Genomic DNA, 8,229 nt, shown 5'->3' with positions numbered 1-8,229 from the left:
TAGTCTTAATTTAAATGAATAAACAGTATTATCTATTTATAGAATATATATATATATTTATATCACCAAATGTGGTTGCACAAATTTGGGTGCACCACATTTTCTATGAAAATGAATAGTGCCATCTGAGAACATGTTCAAGATGGAGGGAATTAATTTTTTTTTTTATCAAAAACATTTGAAAAAAAAAATCTAGGTAAATATTGCTTGATAAGGAAATACATTTATTCTACATCATTTCCAAACATGTTGTACCTTTAAAGATGTTTTTAAAAACCAAACAAAATGAAGGTAAATAATAGTGTTTTGTATACATATAAAGATAGTATCAAATCAAAGCTAATCAGTGAAGCTATTTTTCATTTTTTTCACAATAAACTGTTGAAATGTCATTTCCACCACTGTCATTTCCATCACCACACACATTAAAAAAAAAAAAAAGTTCTCATCACACATTAAAAGTGTATTCACAATGTATAAATTCATGCTCTGTTTAATATATACAAATTCAGTTTATTTATTTTCTGATAAGCTCTTAACCAAATTAATATTACATTTTAAAATGTGATAGGTGTACTATTCAGCAACCAACTAATTTATTTCATTGACAAATGTATATTTATTATATATTTTGTGGAAAGATTGGTTAAACAAGATACAAAAAAATGATCTTAGACCATGTTTGACTGCCATAATTAATTTCATTTTGAAATAAGCAGATTGAGATGTGGTGGAATTGACATTTGTTCAGTTCATGATGGAAAAAATGCTTAATTTCTTATCTAAGTTTGTCCTCTTTACAGATCTTAAAACTAGACAATTTTTTAAACTTATAAGGCTGTTTTACGTTAATTTTGAACACTTTTTTTTACTTAACTTCACAAGGCTAAAGTGCCCGTAGTTGAAGAATGGCCCTGTTATAACATTATTTATCAATATAAATGGAACTTTTTGGATTATTGAAAAGCTATTGAAAATAAAATGTTAAAATAGAGAATACATTAGAACCATTGTTATTGTTTACATCCCTCTAAATGGTCTATAAGAAAAATAAAAAAAAACACTGTAAGCTATAGAATAGAAAATGAAGTGTGAGTTACACGTGAGATCTCACACGCCAGAACGCAGTTGGAGTCTTCATTGCCCACTGCAACAAAAATATCCCGTGGCATCGGAACACATGACCCAGGAATCGTTTTTTGAAGACATGAGGCTTGTTTATTACAACCACAAGCACCACAACTACCCTACTACTGTATGTCGTTGTTCAAACAGAAAAGGGGAAGGGCATAACTGGCCGGTGTTTCGCCCACACTACTAGGAAAACGAAACTCATAAAAACGCCCGTGGGTAGTGAGAATGCAAGAGATTTACATTAGGTTTTCGCTGTGTACACTTCATGGACTTAGTTTAGCGTGCATGTGACCTCCCGCCTCCCTCCTCGAAGATGCAAAGGTGGGTTCAAATGGATATAAGTATTTTTTAATCTGTGTTCCAAAGACGGTTGTATTTTCGGTTTTATTACGCGCGCGCTCTTGTTTTTTACATTAGCGCATTTAAATTTTACAAATTTCTTAAAGATATCACCGTAATTGTTTTTATTAAGTTCATGTATATGGTTAATAGTCTTTTTGTGTAACTTATGTCAGGTACCAGATTTGGTTTGGTGAATTAAAGTGAAATATTGCAGTAGGCTATACTCTTGGTCATTGGGTGCAAGTGCAATGTTAGCTAGTCTTTAATTTACAGCTATACACTACAATATTCGTAATAATAACAACATACTAGCCTACTAATTTAGCTGTTTTGTAGGAGCATTACTTTCCCCCCTGATGGTTGACAGCAGAGGGAGGAGGATTATTATTAAGCTAGTAAATAAGTCGGCACCTGCTGCCAGCTTGTATTCCTCTAATACTTATTGTAAGTAGGCTATTTTATTGAGTCAATGTTTTCTTTCTGTATTATAGCCTATGTTAGAAATTTCACATTGTCGAATAGAAACCGGTAGAATAGTCTAATAAGAGCAGTTATAAGGTTATAATTGTAAAGTCAAATTGAGCCCACTGAAATCTATCATAGACTGGCTTTATCTTAAGCTCAATTATTTTCAATGAATTTTGATCATCCATTACAAAAATAACTTCAATTAATGCTATCAGAACATACCCGATTCTATGTTTTTTTTTCATAGTGGTTATTAATCTGATGAATAGGTCTACCTAATCTGTAATATTTTATGTGACATTGTTTTTTTGTGTGTGAATGGTTGCAGTTTATGTTGTGTTTCTATTTTAAGTGACTTGCTGCTGCAACACTGTAGTTTCCTCCAAAGAAAACAAACAACCGCCTGCCTTACAGTGTAGAAATATATGCGGAAAGATGTCGAGACATTTTTTCATAAGCTGTTTAATGACTTGCAAGTGATGTGGAGTGCTCAAAAGCTGTTGAACTGGTAGATTTCCTGGAGCCACAAGAAAAATGTCTGCAAGCTTTACAGCATGACATGAGGACATATGACAGCAGTGTCAGGCACTGTAAAATAAATCAAATAAAATCATTGTTTATTCAACTAGTCTAAGTCATTAGCTTATAAAGCATGGCTGCCCAGCAACGGCCTTTGTGCTTTGATACCTGACTTCTGTGTAAATACGCAGTGAAACTAATCCCTGTGTATATGTGCTTGTTTTGTGTAGTATTTACAAATGCACTTTACATATATTCATTTGGCACACAGTTTGTATTTGTAGACATTGTCATTACATTCTGTCCTAAAATAATCCGCGCATGATTTGAAGAACTTTTCACTTTGGGTCACACTGACATAAAATAAACATACAACTGTTTATCAAAAGCACAAAGGAAAAACCTTCACGCACAGACGTTTGTGGTTAACAAATGTAGTATCTGTCTGAAGGCCCAAAAGCTGTTCTGTTTAAATCTGATTGCTAGGTTTTGTGAGAACAAAAAGGAAAATAAGCTTTTGTTTTGTCTTTTGTGTTTGAGAATATCAGCTTGTACTGCACACCACTGCTCATTCTTTATCACAACCTTGAAAACAGCTGTAGCCGAGGATTACAGAACATTTGTCTTTCTGCTGTTTGAAAACTTTAAGTATCACCGAGGGAACTTTTTTCATTCTGTTCTAAATTTATGTTCTAAATTTTCATTCTATCCTAACATAAAAAAAGTGCTATCAGAATTATTAATAGGTTATATGTCAAAATAAACAATGCATTTAAATGAATAATTTTTTAATTTTCAAGATTAAATTGAGAAATTACCTATAAAATGCCAAACAGACAAACAAACACACATACACACACACTCACACAACTGATTTTTGAGGCTTTACTTTGGATGTTGCTAAAGGAAAGTTCATCTGTTCATCATGTTGTTCATAAACTAATATTAGTTTCTTTTTTCTGCTGAACACAAAATAAGATCTTGCAAAAAACATGGAGAATCAAACATTTTTCGATCCTCATTTCCCTATATGGATATCAAATTGAAAATGTGTAAAGCCTGTCAGAATTTCCATTTCTGGTAAAACCATCTTCGTAAATGCCGTCAAATTTATTGCAAAGTGATAAGTAAAGGATAATAAACATCTACAGTGGGTGACACTTCAAAAGGACCATTCCTGCCGTGTGTAGCGCCGCCGCAACACTAAAGGATTTTTCAGGTGTAATAGCTGTTTGCGACTATGGGGACACAAAGGGATGGACAGAAATATACAGTAGCTGTAAATACCCTGCTACTTGTAAATGAAGATGAAATAATGAAACAAAGAATTATAATTCCTCCATTAAACATTACAAACTTTTTAACAAGTTTTATTATCGTTGTAAACTGGTTAAGTGCAATGAGGATTCATTTTGGAAAGTAAAATTAAAGAAATGAAGACAGTTAAAATGAAAGTACAAACATGCATACTTACATGCACAAATAAATAAATAAATTAATTAATAAAGCTCCTAAGTTAAATGCTACTTCATTAAAAGCATACAAAGACATTGACCTACCTCTAGCAGATTACTAAATCATAATTAAAATAATTTTGCAGCAGGGCATACATTTTTTTTAAATATTAAATGAACTTTATTTTTAATAATTTAGTTTCAGTTCATTTTTCAACATTTTCTTTGTTCTCCTTCAAATTATAATAGTTTTTAAAAAATAACTTTTTAAGCTATTAATGGCCCAGTATCTTTTGTGCTTTAATTTCATTTTCAGTCACCTTGCATATGTGTGTGAAATATAATGCGCGCATAACAGCATTAAAAAAGAAAACACAGAAAGTTATAGCTAATTCATCAAAATTAGCTATATTACAAAACGTCAGAAGTCAAAACAGTCTGTCTTGGTTAGGCTATTTTTATATAGTTCTACTATAACTTAAAAGAAAGCTGCAAAGTGGGCTATATTATTTTAATTCTAAAATTCACATATTAAATGGTTGTGCAATTAGGGTGTAGACGGTAGAGCACCAGTCGAACAACGAAGAGCCAGTATATAAATGCAAGCTTTAAATTTATAGAGACAGGGTAGAGGGTGAACAAACCTCAGGGTAAGGCTAAGATTTGTGCTTCCCTTTAATGCAATTAAAAAAGAGGTTTTAACAAAAGTACCGCCTATTGACAAACATATATTACATTTAAAGCACACATTAAATTATTTTATTAAAGTAACCCACTCTACATGATAATAATAAATATAATAATAATTATATATACAGTTGAATTCCCTAACCCTACGCATCAAATTCAAAGCTCTGATGTTTGCCTACAAAGCGACTTCTGGCTTTGCTCCTTCTTATCTGCTCTCACTTCTGCAGATTTATGTGCCCTCCAGAAACTTGCGTTCTGTGAATGAACGTCGCCTCGTGGTTCCATCCCAAAGAGGGAAGAAATCACTTTCCCGAACGCTCACGCTCAATCTGCCCAGTTGGTGGAATGAACTCCCTAACTGCATCAGAACGGCAGAGTCACTCGCTGTTTTCAAGAAACGACTAAAATCTCAACTATTTAGTCGCCACTTCACTTCCTAATCGGCAATTGCCTCTCTGGATATCACACTAACTGTACTAAAAAAAAAAAAAATTCCTAATACTTTCCTTCTTAGACTTTACAGACCTAAAACTTGCCTACAGCACTTATTCATTGTTGCTCTTATAGTTGTGTAAATTGCTTCCTTGTCCTCATTTGTAAGTCGCTTTGGATAAAAGCATCTGCTAAATGACTAAATGTAAATGTAAATAAATTCAGAATTATTAGCCTTCCTGAAAAAATATATCTTAAAGGGGCTAATAATTTTGACCTTAAAATATTTTGTAAAAAAATTAAAACTGCTTTTTTTCTACCCGAAATAAAACAAATAATTTTATTTTGTGTCTGACACTTTAAATATTGTAGTTTAAAATACTGATTAATTTCAACATGCGAACAACAGCATACAGAACATATTAACAACAGAAAATCCTTAGTTGTTTTTTTAATGCAGTCCATTTTTTAGTTATCAGCCAAACACTATAGGTTTTTCTTTTTTCTTTTTTGCAAAAACAAAATGTGTGCATTGTCCTGCTTAATAATCAGATACTTGCCACAAAAGTAAACAATTAGACAAAAACATTGATCTGAGCTATAAGAATTTACAAACTGTTAAATTAAATGTAAATCTTGCTGAAGAAATGGCTGGATGCAGTCTGCACTAATCTAATTGTATTATTATTCAGGGTTAACCTGCTTTACTTTACATTATTCATACACCTGCCTTATTTACTTTGATTAAAGCATGTCAGAGTTTGTTTGCCTTTTTGGTGTGGTTTGTTCGGGCAGATGTGAAAGCAGCAATCTTTCTCTGGTGCGCACCAAAGTGGACCAAACAACCTGCTCAAAATGAGTTTGCTGTGCATTCATTCTAACCAATTTAAATGAAGTTCAGGAAATTTGTCTATCCAACGATTGATGTGGATGTTGTAACATGACTGCTTCTTGGTTCGTTTAAACTGGTTCAGAATATAGAAGTCGGTCTGGTGTGAAATAGAACCAAAGCGGCTGAAAGTGCTACACTGTATCATTTTTAACCCAGGTTCAGGCTAAAGGAAACGTACTACAGGTGTGAAAGCAGCTTAAGTTTTAAAAGATGGAGCGTGAGATAAGAATCTCCTAATATATTCATGGTCGAGATGATTCATAGTTCCACGGGAGAGCTTGTGATATTAGTTTTACCGGTTGTTTACAGGTTTTTATTCCTTGGAATGTTGTGATTGACCAATTAGAATCAAGTATTTCAAAGAGCTGTGTAATAAACATTGACATGCTGTGCGTTCACTCTAACAATTAATTGCCTACAGCAAATGCATGCCTGCACATGAGGTGTTGCTGACCACAGCAATGCATTTTTTGGCAGCCTGCCCACTACCATACTTATTTTCATCTTCTCTTTTTCCTTATGAATGTATCTTGTCATTTTTCCATTTGGCTTTAGCCTTGTCCATTAATCAAAATAAACTACCCAGAAAAACTAAATAACAGACTTTATTTTTAAAGTTAATATTATTAAACCAACCATTGGGTCCATTGTTTCTGGACTTACATTATTTTCACTAAAAGTCACTGTGCCTTTTATCAGTATGTTCTCGGTTCTGAGATAACTAAACTTTAACACCTCACACACATTCTTTTCTATCAATTTTCATATTCTATGCTGTTTTTTCAAGCTGCATTGTAGTATCACACCACCATTTTTGTGCATTGGGAGCAGCTATGGGCATAAGAGATCTAAAGCTCAAATCTATCTGGGTGATAGAGTGCAGTGATGAAAAAACAACAACAACACACTGGTCGTAAACAAAATATACTCACTTTGATGCACTGCTATTAATTGTGCCAAAGGGAAATAGCCCCAAAGGGATCTGCTGCTTGATTAAACGGTGTCACTAGAACAGTGTCTGTTACTCCGCTCGAGATGAAACAAAGGCTCAAGTCGTTCTTGATTTTTAGTATGTCTTGTACATTCTAGCCTTGCACTCCTTTATGTCCCAATATTGCTGTCAGAACTACGAAAAGAAATACATAAACTTCAATTAACCCTTTAAAGGTGATGTTGCACGTAATGAACAACATACATACAACCAAAAGATAAAGTGCACATTCAACATGTAAAGAAATACACTTAATTGGCTAATTATACATTACATACGGACACATAATCATACATGTTCACATACGTTAACACCATACGACACATACCTCATTGGCCTCTCTAACTCAAGAGGAATAAACTTGAAGGGTTGCAGTTTCTCTTAAACAAACTTCTTTGCACTTCTTAAACCTTAAAGCCGTGTTTTGGCACAGCACCTTGTGGCTGAACTACTTGTAGTGCATCGGAAGAATATCTTGATTGCAACAATGAAATAATTTCCAAGCTAAACATAACAAGAAAAGGTTCCCCCCTCCCCCTTATAGTTTTAGTTAAATAACTTTAAATGAATTAACATGCATTAACAACAAATATACATTACTTATTTATTCTAATGATTACTCTGAACATTTTAACTATTTATTGACTTTTTAAATGTAAAGTTTATGTTTATAGAGTGTAATAAGAATTGCTTCTGACGGCAGCTACAGTGTCAATCAAACTATTTGTATTTACATTTTGTACTATCACATAAAAAATATAGACACATAAAAATTAAACACCAAAATATGCATAATAAAAAAATTAAACAGTTTATCCTACTATTTTTTGTGCACATAACTGAGTAGGATAAACTGTTTAGTTGAGAAGAAAAATGACAATGGAAACAAATTTACCAAATAAATTCCAGTATGTGGATCAAAAGGTCATGATTTTGTTTTTACATGCACATGTAGCTAATTTATACAGCGCAATGCCAATCAGCTTTTCTGTCAGAAACTGGAGCAGAATGGGATGGCATTAAAGGACAGATCAGTGGTCTGACCACATTGCACAACATCTGCAAAAGCTGGTTTGGTCAAAGTCTGTTATCAAAGTGGTTTGGTATATTGCCACCCATAACTGTCTCTCACCTCTAAAACCAGTCTTGAGGGCATTAGTTGTGTTTTGTCTTCTGAGACGCTGTAATTTATTAGATAAGTGATATGGCTCATGAAGGCTTCCCAAATGCAGCAAATTCCATTTTTCTTTTTGATGTCTGACACCAGTTTTTCAGGACTTTGAGATTTTTGTTTTCTTTGACTCATT

General features: G+C 33.2%; 1 protein-coding gene across 1 annotated transcript in view; it reads left to right on the top strand.

Annotated features, from left to right (window-relative positions):
- The first annotated feature begins 1,363 nt into the window (after positions 1 to 1,363).
- helz2b (helicase with zinc finger 2b) overlaps positions 1,364 to 8,229 on the top strand; it is a 35,053-nt gene continuing 28,187 nt past the window's right edge. The window contains exon 1 of the mRNA XM_087241189.1: positions 1,364 to 1,455. The gene's annotated coding sequence lies outside the window, so the exon portion shown is untranslated. The remainder of the gene's footprint in view (positions 1,456 to 8,229) is intronic.

The sequence above is a fragment of the Danio rerio genome, chromosome 2 (assembly GCF_052040795.2).
Source record: "Danio rerio strain M-AB ecotype USA chromosome 2, GRCz13ab, whole genome shotgun sequence".
Classification (NCBI taxonomy): domain Eukaryota; kingdom Metazoa; phylum Chordata; class Actinopteri; order Cypriniformes; family Danionidae; genus Danio; species Danio rerio.
This window is presented reverse-complemented; position numbering and strand designations above follow the sequence as displayed.